This window comes from Cydia pomonella, chromosome 21 (assembly GCF_033807575.1).
Source record: "Cydia pomonella isolate Wapato2018A chromosome 21, ilCydPomo1, whole genome shotgun sequence".
Lineage (NCBI taxonomy): Eukaryota > Metazoa > Arthropoda > Insecta > Lepidoptera > Tortricidae > Cydia > Cydia pomonella.
The window spans coordinates 8,089,874-8,104,895 of NC_084723.1; the positions used below are offsets into that span (position 1 = coordinate 8,089,874).

The 15,022-nt window shown below is 35.7% G+C and overlaps 1 protein-coding gene across 8 annotated transcripts in view; it reads left to right on the forward strand.

Moving 5' to 3' along the window:
- Nucleotides 1-15,022, forward strand: part of LOC133529451 (5-hydroxytryptamine receptor 1-like) — a 165,754-nt gene that overhangs the window by 113,865 nt on the left and 36,867 nt on the right. For 5 of the 8 annotated variants that reach the window (XM_061867158.1, XM_061867157.1, XM_061867156.1 and 2 more), the window contains one exon: nucleotides 777-807. The exons of the other annotated variants lie outside the window; for them this stretch is intronic. The gene's annotated coding sequence lies outside the window, so the exon portion shown is untranslated. The remainder of the gene's footprint in view (nucleotides 1-776; nucleotides 808-15,022) is intronic. 8 annotated transcript variants of the gene reach the window in all.

Below are 15,022 nucleotides of genomic sequence, written 5' to 3' on the forward strand. Positions count from 1 at the left end.
GTCAAGCAGTGTTCACATCTTTGAAATTTCTTCCCACACTTCGTTTTACGCTATAAAAGTTCTGCATCAAATATAAGTTTCATTTGAAAACCGCGACTGTGGATTGGCACTCCATGATATTGTTTTCCGGGTTCGCGGAATATTGAAATGTTTTTATATTTTTGCAATTTTGTGGAAGGATATTCATATTATTACGAGATGTTTTCTGTTTATAATACAATTTAATATTGTATTTCAATGTTTGTTCCTTTAAAAATATGTTAGTTTTCTTTGATAAATATGTAAAATTACTCGAGCTGCATCCTGCCACACCCAACATGTTGGTGTTGCAGCATATAAGCTGGTGACTGATATCGAAATGAGATGAATATGAAATAGACATAAATTTTCAAGTTGGTATCAGTCTTCTGATAATTTCGTAAGGCGATTTTTTAAACGGGTCCTTACATTAATTATTTAATTTAAAAAATACTTGTCTATTTAAACATATACGGATTGACGTCGTTCAGTAGGGTTAAGATGGTCGACTCTTTATCATTTGTAACAAGTATGTAAGCGCGAAAGGGACGGTATAGTAACAAGTGATATAAATGCTGCCACCGCAGGTATAGATGAAAATAAAATTAGTTTGGAAGTTATAATGGGTTATGTAGAAATTATTCAAGAGATCGATGCAAATTTTATTTAGTCATGAACTTAGCTACTGATTGTTAAGGAATGATGAATTTTACCTATTAGAACCTTAAATAATTAATAAAATGTTTTTATCGTTACAGATATGCACCGCACATTGCAGTAAACTTTTAAGTATGTATTTTATAACAATACATCTTATTTATTTATTATATATTTATATTTCATTTACAATACTCTTTAGTGGGCAATCGTTTTCGTTTGTGCTACGACTACGGCGACTCTCGATCGCACTAATATACAAGAGTGATAGAGAGACAGATAACATTTTGCAGTTATAGCTCAAACGATTGGCTAGGTCCCCAGATATCACAATACTTAAACTTTCACCTTTACTGTCAGCGCGTTCAGAGCCAATAACATCTTTTTTTTCGCTTTGTATGTAGGGATTATATAAATATAAACTGAGAACCTGCCTATAGTGTCGCTGGCAGTGAATGTGTTTAAGCATTGACTGCCAGCGCGAGCTACGCTTGTATCACTAGTATCCGATTACGTGGTTTATTCTCTTTGTAACAAAAAACGTCTACAAACCGCCTAGCGGGTCGCTGCCAGTGAATGTGTTAATAAACTATTATTGTTTAACTAGGCTATAAGAGTGTTCCACTGCTGGGCAAAGATCTTCCCTCTTTCCCACCATTTGGTTCTATCCAATGCAAACTCCCACCACTCTTTACAAAAACATAATATATAAAGGTCGATCCGTCATCTGCGTTTTTGTCTTCTCCTGCCCCGAGATCCATCCTATAGATCTAGGCTGGGGCTAGTTTGGCCTTAAAACCTAAAATAAATAAGTTTTGTAAAAATGGCTTTGACATACGGACAGACGAATGGATATAACGAAACTATAAGGGTTCCTGTGACGTCTTGGCTCCGTTGTATGACAAGGTGGTAAATAAAATACAAATTGTGATCGTATGCTTTGCGACACATCTGCTCGCCCCAGCACTTGACACGGAGCGTCCACTTGCAGGTAGTTCGTAATCATACTTTTATCTGTAAACGTCACAGTTCCTAAAAAGTGACCGGTGTGAGAGGCGGCCAAGTTAATCGGTGCCAGGTCAACCATGTGCAGGAATAGCACGTAATTCGTTACATTCCTTTCTTGTAGTTCGGTGCGATCGGCCGAGGAAACCATTCATTCTTGCATCAAATGATATCGGTATCGGAATATAATAGGAAACGTACGTTGGTTTTAGTTGTAGTTCGCTTGCTCAAAATGTACCTACGTGAGCGATACGTACTTTATAGTGAATTCTAATATCATAAATCATAAATGGGAACACATTGAAAATATCACCTGTAATTAAAAAGCATATCATAATCATAACGTCATGAGTACATTAGCGCGAATTTTGTTCGCCACGGACACACTATACCTGCCTGGCTTGTGGTCGTATTTGCCGCTTCTGTATTGGCTTATACAGCCATGAAAAGCGCTGCCGCCCTACCTGACACTGTTTAAATAGTTTGTAATAGACTCAAAGGCTAGAGGCAAAGGCAATGATGACTCCCCTGTAATACATGCATCTATTTCTTTCCAAAACATGTACTTTTCTCGTAGAATGAATTTTCGCTAACCACTAAAGCAATGTAAATGAACAGTTAGTTCACGTACGAGTATTTATAAGAGCTATGAAAATACGGGTATTACTCAAAAAGCGTCCGCTCTGTATTATTTTGTACGTGTTGGGATTCAAAATATACATCAAAGGTCATTGAGGGATTTTTGTGAACTGTAGACCGGGAATGTTCTTCTTTACCCTTTTTGGCCTTTAAACGTGTCTAGGCTTAAATAAATTATGAAGAAAGATCACCAATGAATATGTTAATAAAGGCTTAACAGTTCTGTGAAAATTACACCTAAAATGTATAATAGATAGATAGATAATAGTTTATTCATCACAAATGGTAATAGGTACATTTAAAATATACATCATGTACATAATATCTATACTACTAACAAGTGCGACTAGTCAGGCATTTTTAAACTAAAGTGCATGCATGTCATAATTTGTAACATTTACACTTCATTAAATTCATTAATGTTATACACAGTCTTGTTTAATAATAGGTTTTTCACTTTAGCACGAAACACTGTCAGTCTTGGTTCTTTTTTGAGATGTTGGGGTAATTTGTTATACAGTTTACGACCAATAACTCCTGGCATTTTTTTTGACATAGCGAGTTTGTGGGGGCTTAGACAGAGGTCGTTTGGGTAACGATTCGGGCGCTCAGATGCTCCTTTCTTTCGAAACATGTGTATATTCTCCCGAACAAACAAAATAGAAAATGTATAATTTAAACATAATCAATATAAGAGCCTCGGCAGGGAGTACCGTTTGGCGTTGAAACTCTAGGTTCATGGGGTTCCAGCACTCACAAGATTTTGCACAAATTGCGAACCGTCTGGTTGACGTAACTGGTCAACGAAGAGCTGGTGGCAAAGCTGATACGTTGTGCGAGGGTACAGCGTATCAGCATCGCGATACAACGAGGAAATGCCGTCAGCATCCTTGGTACACTGCCTTAGATTTAAGCTGGTAATTAATTTTGTTTAGCATGGAACAGTTACTGTAATACGTCTGTATATATTATATTTATCATGTAAGTAAATAAAAGCTTGTAAAATGTATAATTTTTTTTTCAGTCTTTAGTTTGCGTGACACCAATTTAAACCATTATCATTGTAGAATTTTACCTAAAGGCTTTTTTGGGTTTCGAGACGTGTAACTTTGTCTCTCCGTCTGTCTGTCAATCCGTCTGCGGAATGTTATTTAATAAGTAGATAAAAAAAATCTGAAAAAAAATTACCATATGATAGGTATTTTTGGTGTCCCATTTAATACGTAATAAACTGAAAAACTTTGTCAACACTAACGTTTAAAATGTTCATTGCTTAATACCTATAGTCAATTAACTTGTCATAACTGAAATCTTCGTTACGTTTTCATGTTAAATATTAACTAGTTCAATTTAAAAAAAGTCTAATCTTGCGTAAGAATTATATTTTTTACAAATTAGTTGAAGGTTAGACAACTTAAAAAAGACTTATTATTTTTGTCCATGAATACTGATTGTTTGTTAGCATCAAATTTATTACTACAGGTTAAAAGTTTACAAGCTTAATGAAAACTATATTTTCTAACAGTATTCTCTTTGGTGAGTAGCTTTGTTATTTAAAGGCAATTTAGAAGGGATCGTTTGCAAAATTACAAATATCTACTATGCAGCATTTATTGTCTAGCAGCACTTTTATTACTTATTGATTTTTTTTTCTAGGAGTGTCGTTAAATAAATTTGATATCTTACTTAACACTTAGTTAATATAACATAGGTATTCATTTCCACATTTTCGTTTTAGAGGTTGCAAAGGAAATAGTTCCACCGCTAAATGTGTTTCCGCATGTCAAATAGGAGCCCAGAAGTTTGCTAAGTCGGTAAAAGGCGAAGAACTAAGTAGCCAAGTTTACTTAGAGAGCTTCTGCCTATTAGCTTCGAGTCTAGATCACTTACCTAATAGAAGCAGCATAGGTAATAATAGCATTCCTACCCCCATAACCATTAGCCTTACAATGACTGCCTTAGTTATGTAAAACTGACATATTCTCTAACGGCTGCGTAACTAACTTTCTGTGCATGTTGCTTGCACTAATAATCCGAGTACGAGCGAAATGTATAGAAAGCATGACATGCTAGCAAATATGTCAGTGTCGAACTGGTAGAACCTTTGCTTAGTTTGGAGCTAGGCCGATTTGTGTAACAATCGCTTCTAGTTAACACTAAAGCAATGTTAAATACAGTATGGAAATTATCACACATATACATTTTTACTTTTGGGTAGGCGTTTGTCGATATCCGATTAACATCTTGGCTACAGTCTAGAGCAGAGCCGAACTGGGGAAGTACCTCCACCTTACAGAAAACTGCAGCCAAATTACAGGTTGCTAAAGCTCAACCAGGGTGCGGAGTGTTACGGTCGGCAACATGCATGTAACACCTCTGGAGTTGCAAGCGTTCATAGGCTACGGTGACTGCTTAATATCAGGCAGGCCGTATGCATGTTTGCCTCTGACGTAGTAAAAACGAAGTCGATGGGAAACGAATAATGCTGCCATCGCTTTCGGTTGGAAACCACCGGACGGAAGCCGTGGCTCTTGGCCACGGTCCGTCATAAGTGAGCTACGAGCAGTCGAGTTGAGCTGAAGCGAGGCCAGAAGGCGAGCTGAAGATAGGAAGGCGTGGCACGAGCTTGTCAAGCCCCTTTGCACCTCTGGGGTGCCTTAGGATAACAACAACAAAAATGATGATAAAAGATAACAACGTGACCATCTTAAGCCCGCACTGGAACTTAGATATGCAAATATGCAATAATTATGTAGGCGTTCTTACCAGAGTGTTCGTAAATGTTACATAATGCGAAGTCTTTCGGGGGTAGTCTAAAGTCCCGAGGGACCAAAGGACTGCGGTCAGAGTTCCAACTTAAATTGTCACTACATAATCAATGGGGCTAATATTACAGTACAACTGGGCGTTTGGGCCAAGTTTTGCTAAGTTTGGGGTAAATTGGTCCAGGTGCGTCTGGTTCATTTTCCTTGATGTAAATACATACATAGCTAGTAATTATTACGAGTAAATTATTTGTAATGTAATTGAACTCAAGCCTAATTTTTTTTTGAGTATTTTTCTTTTATATAAATCGTTATTTTTGGGTTCATTAAATAATATTTACATACTTACCCATACCTCTTTAAAATTGTTTATGGTACATTAATGTGCGCGCCACATCTTCTCGCCCCAACAAGTGCGCGTAGTGCAAAATTTCGTTATCTGCCTCTCTGTCGCTCTTTAGAGATATATAACGAAATTGAGATTTTTGACATTAACTCTAGACCCTCAGATTTGAGAAACATGTCGAGGGAAACGACTAGAATTACACGAATATCATATTTTAAATAAGGTACCCACACTTAATGTTCATATCCTAGAGTTAAAATAAACCTTATTAATTTTAAATAGTTGTTTATTTTCGTATTGTTATTTAAAACGGCTAAGTGCGAGTCGAACTCGCACACGAAGTGATTCGTACCATTACGCACAAAAAAAAAACAAAAAAATCACATGTATTGTATGGGAGCCCCACTTAAATATTTCCCACCATCTGTGAAAATTTCAACTGTCTAGCGATCACGGTTCATGACATACAGCCTGGTGACAGCCATGCAAACAGACGGGCAGTGGAGTCTTAGTAATAGGGTCCCATTTTTACCCTTTGGGTACGGAACCCTAAAAACTGCCACAAAATTACACATTCCGATAAAAAAGGTCAATTTAGTCCCAGATTTAATATTCACTAAGTGCTCATTTCGGGGTACTTAGGGGTCACTTTTATCGAAACTGATGCGCAATTTGTTTAATGTCTTTTAAGGTTTTTGGTGGTTTGCCAAAATACGTATCAGGCAATGTTAAAAAAGCAAGTAAGAATTAAAGTCAATAAAGGTGCCCAAATAATAAATAAATATTATTATAGGACATTATTACACAAATTGCCAAAGTCCCACAGTAAGCTTAATAAAGCTTGTGGTGTGGTTATTAAAGAAACTTGAACTATTCTGATAACTATGTTTATAATATATAAAACACTTAAATATATAGAAAACACCCATGACTAAGAAACAAGTAGCCGTCGGCCCGATTCCAAGAATGATTAAGACACGTTTATGATCTTGAAAAGATCTTTAAAAGATCGATAGCTAACGACCTGTCAAAATTGACGTTTATTTCGATTCCGCTGTGATCCCATTAAGATCTATCTACGATATTTCTAACGTCAAAGTGAGATTGGTAGCTCAAATCAAGCTGCTTCTGTCAAATATACGACATACATACGATATCTAAATGAGAACTTATCTAAACCAGAACTTATCGTTATCGTATCTCATTCTTCGAATCGGGCCGCGGGTTCATCATACGAATAAATGCCCTTACCAGGACCAACGTCATATATGCAGGGCCAGTCGTATCACTAGGCCATACAGGTCGACAAATTACACATTGTCACAACAAGACATAATTCTTAATTCAATTAATTACATGTGAAACCTATCAAATAGATTACCACAATAAGATTGTTATAAGTGAAAAAACTGAACTGACCAAACTCTCCAAGTTTTAATTATTATTTATTTATTTAAACTTTATACAAAAATAATGTACACATGGCGGATTTAATATTTAAAGGCATTCTTATCATCGGGATAAGAAGAGACATAAAAAATGGTGCATAGAAAAGAAAAGCAACAAGCTTATTGCTAGAATAAAACTATCACAAAAACGGAAGACTTCAAAGTCTAATAAACTACATATAAAACACACAAATCAATATATTACTGAATAAAAGTAATACCTATTTTTCGTTCTTTTATTTCGAGGCAAAGTTTTAGGTATCACCCAGATCACTTACTATGAAATTATTTCGTTACTCTAAATATACCAAACAAAAAAAACATAAAATCGTTATTTACGGATACATAAATTTATCCAGCATCAAAACAAACCTGTACAATAAGGGAGGAATAAACGCGAAATCCCGAGAGAAACTCCAAGTATTGTTTCCAGAGCGACCACCGCTTTTCCTCTTTGTGAGGCTTCAGATTTAAGCCGATTATAAGATAATGGTCTAAAACCAAATTAAAATTCGCCACTTGCTTATCGCCACAAAAACTTCTAGTCTTTTGGTATGTGAATAGTACATTACGATACAAGTGCGAAAAATAAGAAATTCGTAAGGAGTGGCGAAAAATTAAAACACGACCGAAGGGATTGTTTTAAGTTGATATGACGAGTTGCGAATTACCTATATTGCACATGTATCGTACAACGTTTTACAGTACGACCTTTTACATTTTCGACATAGGCACATAAAGTGCTAATTACCACACTAGTGCCTTGTCATTATCTACCAATTTCCTTGATGGAATAAGTAAAGGAATGATCGTGACCGTAACAGCAATGCGGCAAAGACAGCAACGCAATTTATTAAAAGAATTGACAGTTAAGTATTAAATTACTTTGCTTTTCGTAAATGCTGTTTCTATAGTAAATTGACTGACTGCCCAATTCGAAGAATGATTGTTTGAGATCTTGGGAAGATCTGTAAAAGATTGATAACTGAACGACATGTCAAAATTGAAGTTTATTTCGCTGTGATCCCAATAAAATCTATCTACGGTATTTCTAACGTCAAAGTGACATTGGTTTCCCGAATCGAGCTGCTTCTGTCAATCATACGACATACAAACAATGTCTAAATGAGAACTTATCTATACCAGAACTTATCTTTATCGTATCTCATTCTTCGAACGGTCGTGAGTTTGTAAAGAAATACAACAAACAAACACCTTTATTTTTACAAATTCGTACAGTTACTTTATTTAAATTTCCAATCTGTAGTTAGAGTAAACGGAATTGGATTTCGTTCGAACCCCGTTCATGGCCTGAAAATATGCAACAGCCAATGGATTTATTTGTGTTGTCTGTATTGGGGACAATTTGGGATCATACGGGATCGATTTAGATTTATACACGTTGCGTTTTAAGTACGACCCGAAACTTTTATTTACGTGTAGTGGTGCAAGCTGCGTCAGAGAAATGTGAACGCAACCATATGAAATGTATGAAACCGATTGCCGCTCTGATGCGTCACGACACTACACGACACGACAGATAAATGTAAAGCTCTTAGTCTGACGAATCTTAATAAATATAGAACAATAGTGCAGTAATATTATTTATCTAGGCCAATTTTCCACTTATAAAATCACGTGAAATTAAATTTATTGTTAATAGGATACATTAGTTGAGATTTCTCCATACAAACGTTCTCGACATTTGCCTCTCTGGATTTTGGCCCTAAATGAAGATTTTTTTTATATGAGTTCAATATTACCAGTATCTGTGTCTATACATTTTGCTTTTTTTGATATTCTTGTTTTTATAAAAACTAGGTTACTTCAAACAGCGCTAAAAACAACCAAATAAATGCGCCGTAAACAGCAATAAACGCAAAAAAAGCGGTCAAATACAGATGATTTTTTTTCTCATTCTGTTCCCAAAATTTCGTTACAATTGATTAAGTTTTGAAGGAGGAAAATGGCCGAAACATCGATTTCTGAGATTTTTACGCAGGTTTTTTCGTCTGAGCTGAAGTTGTCCTTATTGCACTAATTTTAGAAGAACTCCCCGTCAGCGCGACGTCGATATTTACCTAAAAATCTCAAATTTGAGTAGGGGCTCCGCTGATATGTCCTCTTAAGTTATTGTTGGCTGCCAAAGACTTCGTACATAAGCACAAGGATATATGCAATTTATACACGCGGTCCGAAGAATATACTCTTCACCAGAATATACCAATCCGCCCGCGCTCGCCCGCTTCTTTAGGTTTTCATCCAAGCATTTCGCATTAAAACTAAACGTTTAAAGCATTTAAGATTTAACACAACCTTATTTAACTTAGTGTGGAACTTAGTTAACCTGTCCTAGAATTTATTTATCAAGCTGCTTCTTTTGTCTAACTAAACTAATCTTAACAGTGCAAAAAAAGAGTTGGATAGTAAATGTATTTTTATTCTCTGTAACATATTTTTATTCGAACTTTTTCAAAACACTCAGAAAATATTTTATGCTAACCCTCCTGTTTCCAAATCCGGTGTGATTTCGGCAGCGACGGGTAAAAATATTACTTGCCACCATTTTGACGTGATGGGATTTTGCGAGTCGATTAGAAACGTTCTTATTTTAAGCCTCTAAGGCATACAAAGCTATAAAAGGCAATCATATACTCAACTCTATTGACAGCTATTAAAGTTCAAATTTAAACAAATATTTTTTAATACAATGCACTGAAGGGGTTGCAATTTGCGTTGACGTGTGTTCTTTTAGCCTCCTAAGTCCCGATATTTTGAATTGAGAATATAATATAATGGTATAGAATTTCTACCTGTTTAAAAACAGTTCTAAATACTGCAAACATTACTCTCGGACTTAAAAGGTTAGGCATTTTCAGAAATAGAGACAACGCAACGGAATAGTGATAAGAACAATATTAAAAGCAGATGTATCACTACATTACTGTAGTCATTTTGAATCTTTTTTCAAAAATGTAGAAGCCATCTAACCTGTTTTAATGAAGTTATCTCTTTCAAAATAAGGCACTAATAATATTTAAAATGTATCATAATTAGACCTTTAAGTAATAAAAACGCTGCACATATACCATGCTAAACCCCCTTATGTTTTCAAATCCGGTGTGAATGTAGGCAGCGACAGATAAAAATACTACCGCCGTTTGACGCGTCATAGGTGATCGGATTTAGCTAGTTGTCCCGCTAACCAGGAGGTGATTTCATAGCTGCCATTATAGCAAATGATTTTTTGACGAGCAGAGTTACAAGGAGAATTAAATGTAATTTACATATTATACAGTAACTGATTTCCGAACACAATAGAAATTGATTTTTTAAAGCCAATATATATTAAATAAAGTGTTGCAACAATTATTATATCAATTTTAAGTGCCTTTCTCAAAAATGCCTTCACTATTAATTAATTTAATACTTCTGACGTAATGTAAACTTATATATATTTTGTTAACTTAAACCCTCCGCTACGAAAGATACCAAAAACCGCGATAATATTGTATATTCTCTCATTCAGAATCCCCGCAGGACTTTTTCATTTTAAATTAGTGTTTAACCAACAATCCAAAGCGTTTTAATATCAACAACTTATTTACGTTTGATTAAAATTGTTGCCAAGCCCAGTCAAGTCGTCTTTTAAAGGTCGTAGGCTTCGTTGTCAAAATATTCATACTGACGTCGCTGACAGGCAACAGGAGTGGATTCGGCTTTATTTTGTGACAACCTACACTACACAGTCACGATAGATTTTTTTTATTTTTTATTTTTATGACATTATAAACTTACGAAACATTATGACATTGGTCACGGGCCTAATATTGTTAGCTTTATATAATTAATAACTAATTATTTACACGTATTTGTACTTTATTACTAATAATCTGATGTATTTAGTAAAAGAAGTGAGTGTAATGATTAAACCAAGACTTGACAGTTGGCACGTCGACCAATCAGGGCGCTGCTAAAATGGTGGCGCGGCGTTCTGATTGGCCGACAGTGATGACGCCTGAAGTAGCGGGAATAGTGGCAACGGCCGTTAGGCAGTCTTGATTTAACCAGCAAAAGGAAAGGAGTTCTCAAATTATACACTAACCTGCATATTACATAATTTGTTTACAACTACACGTTTTACGTTATAAATTGCATAAGGCAAGCGTTTGTAATGGGCGAGTTAAATGTGTGTATAAAAACAGTGATAATAAATAGTAAGTACTTAAATCCATTACGATATTTCATTTATTTAATTAAATTACATACCTGTGGCAATTTAAAACTATTAAGTCAGCCTCCTGCATTTACAATATTGTATTACTGAAGTAAATTAATTTGAACTCTCGTAAGCAATATTAACACTACTTCTTCCTCGCATTGTCCCTGCTCATGAGAGCCTGGGGCCGCCTGGCAACTAATCCGAAGAATAGGTGTAGGCACGAGTTTTCACGAAAGCGACTGCCACCTGACCTTACAACCCAGACTGTAAACTAGGCCTTATTGGAATTAGTCTTGTTTCTTCACGATGTTATCCTTCGCCGCAAAGCAACTGGTAAATATCAAATGATATTTCGTACAGAAGTTCCGAAAAACTCATCGATGAGCGTGCTGGGGTTTGATTGAACTAAATAAATGCACATATTTTCTTTTTAACAACCAAAGTTCTTCACCCGCATTGATTTTATGTTGGACATGTCATAACCTGATATGAAAAAAGTTGAATCGGTCTCAAAGCTGTCAAAACATGTTAAAGCCGATGGGCGACAGTTTATTAATTATTATTAAAGGGGTAGGGAAGACAGATATTGTTAGGACGGTCTGACAGTCACTCATAGATTAAAAAGTTTATGGAAGCAGCTTTAAATACCAAATATTGTTGTATTTACTGCTAAAATAATTAAAATATATAGGCAAGAAAAGGTATACATTTTTTTAATTTATTTACACTTCATAGGAGGAGGTAAGCGTCTTCTGTTCACTGTACTAGTATAAAACTATACCACAATGGAACAGCATTCGCCGTTCTTTTAATTTTACCTAGATAAGTGTTAGAAAAAAATCTATAAAACAACATACGGCCTGATTCGAAGAATGAAATTCGATAACGATAAGTTCTGGTTTAGATAAATTTCCATTTAGGTATCGTTTGTATGTCATATAATTGACAGAAGCAGCTCGATTCGGGCAAACAATGTCACTTTGACGTTAGAAATATTGTAGATAGATCTTATTGGGATCACAACGGAATCGAAATAACGTTAATTTTGACATGTTGTTTAGTTATCGATCTTTCCAAGATCTAAAACGTGTCTTTATCATTCTTCGAATCGAGCCGATGGTTCATTTCTTGTATAGAATTGAAAATACCATTGGTGCCTTAGCACTACTACGTACGTAACTAATATTGAGAGAACTCTTGATATTTCTGCCGCCATCATTTCAGCCGAAAGACTTCCATCGCTGGACAAAGGCCTCCCCCAAGGATCTTCACAACGAACGCTCATTCGCTGCCCTCAACCAACGGTTTTCCGCGACTTTAACCAGATCGTCGGTCCATCTAGTCTGGGGCCTTCACACGGTGCGTCTTCTGGTCCGTGGTCGTCACTCGGGAACCTTTCTGCCCCATCGACCATTGGTTCTGCGAGCAATGTGGGCCGCCCACTGCCACTTAAGATGAAAGTGGAGGACCCGCGCGAAGTTTAGTACCTTTTCATACAAACGTAGTCCTCATTTTACTCTCTGGATATTAACATTATTGAACATATTTTGACACAATTAGTTATATATCAACCACAGCTATGCCTCAACGTTTGATTTTTTGTTTCGAATTTTTCATTATTATAATTTTTATACAAGCATTTTAAATTTTGTATGAAATCTGTTTTTCGCTCCTAATATTAATAATAATACAAAAATCGAGAAAAGTTAAACGTAGGGGCATAGCTATGGTTAGAGAGGAAAATGGGAACTAAGTTTGTATGAAGAATCGGCCGTACTCTTTCTTCTTAAGTCTCGCATTTCTGGTTCTCCTGCGGATCTCCTCATTTCTGATTCGATCACGCAGGGAAACTCCGAGCATAGCTCGCTCCATTGCTCTTTGAGTGGCCTTGATTTATAAGGCCCATTGTGAGCGACCACGTTACAACTGAACTGACTGACTGACTGAACTAACTTTGTAACCTGGCCTTCTTTGGCGTAGGTATCCTACCTCCTATATACCTACTGCAATGAAACAAACACTACACTAGAACACGTATAATTTGAACCATTAAAGAAAAAAAAAACACAACCTATCGTATTTATATTTACACGATGTATAAACTGAATTTTTATAAAAACACAATTTTAACGCTTCTAATTTTAAGTGGCTAATTTAAACTTGAATAGATACAAAAAAAATGAAGGAATAGGTACAAAAAAAATCGGCTGAAAATTTGGTTGTGAATATGATGAATTGATGAGATGCGAGTGGAATAAACGATGATGGCTAATTCACTTGGAGGAAAGAGATCTAAATTTAAAGCCGAAGATTTATAAAGCCCGACGGATGAGGCTGTTTGAATTTTGAGATAATAAAATGCGGATCACAGATATTTAACAAGGGATAAATGGCAAAACTAAAAAAATATGGCACAAAAAACACAATACATAATTAACTGGTTACAAAAAGGGAATCGGAAGCTATTATTGAAAATTTAAATAAAATAACTTCTTGAGGTTCAGGAAAATGTGAAAAGGTACAGGATATTTGATTCGAAACCTAGACAGGGTCGGCCTTGGCTCAAAAGATTGATGGCGTTGAACATCCAATTGCTCACTCCCGTTTATTTACTAACGCTGAATATGGGAAAACCGAGCATGAGCTTCTCGCTGTTATTGATTCCATCAAGCATGTCCGTGGGTATCTCAATGAAATGAAGTTTAAGATCGTTACTGAGCACATTGCTCTTTAATGGTTGATCACTCTTGATATTCCTACTGGACGTTTGGCTCGTTGGGCAACTTTGATTTCCCAATATAATTTTGAAGTTGAGCATAAGAAAGGTGTTGTTTTCTTAATGTTGTTCTTGACGCCTTGTTCCGCGCTCGAGTTGGGCTTATCGCTTTCGCGCGTGGTGTGGATCCTTCTGGACATCCTTGGTATGAACGTATTTACCAGGGGGTTTTGGACAATCCTCAAATGTTTACTGCAATTGCTATGCAATATGGTGTCTTAATGCGCAGGGTATCTATTGAAAATCCTTTAGCACCTAATCCTTGGTGTAGTTCTTCCTGCTTCAAGGACTAGAGCTGACAGCTGGATGGTAAAAACAGAACATATAAATCTCTCAATAATATTATAGTTGATTTCATTTAGAGACCAGCATTAAATTCACACTCTAAAAGCGTAACAAAATAGGACGCTAATATAATTCAGATCCAAGCGCATTTCATGTTTTGTTGGGCTACAAAAAGTTTTCATTTAAATTTAACCTAAACATATAAATAAAAATATTCGTAGAATAACGAAATAGAATTCGTAGAAAGCGTGATACCCTCTGTCAAAAACAATTCGTGCGATCAAAAATCAAACGTGCATTTGTGAATTGTTAGCCAGTATAATATTTTGTTTATGAGTTTAAAACTGTTGCTGCACTTTCGATATTCAATGAATTTAATATTTACTTTAAGTGGAACTAAAATTTAATTTTGTCCATTAAGCTGGCTGACTTCATTAGAATTTTATACATTACTTAAAATTATTTTTATATTAATGAACTAAAAGTTACGAAAGCAAAGTAGTCTAGTGGTTAAAGTTGTAAATCAGTAAAACCGAATACGTTGGTTCAAATCGAACCTGTCATTGAAGCTCAGAGGCATTTATAATTTTTTGGTATGACAATACACTTCCAATTTTTAATTCACATAGTTATACGAAATAATTGGCTTATCCTAAATGTAAAAACAGCTGCATTACTGTTGTAACATTACAAATGCGGCCTCGATGCGGGCGCTCTCATTGCCATTTTAATAAAATAAAATGTAAGGTATTATGAATGGATTTATCCACGTGCTAAAATAACTGTCAATTTTTAACACCACGAGATAAAATGTGACGGGCATCATTTTATTACGCTGTCACGTAGACAAGAACAACGGCC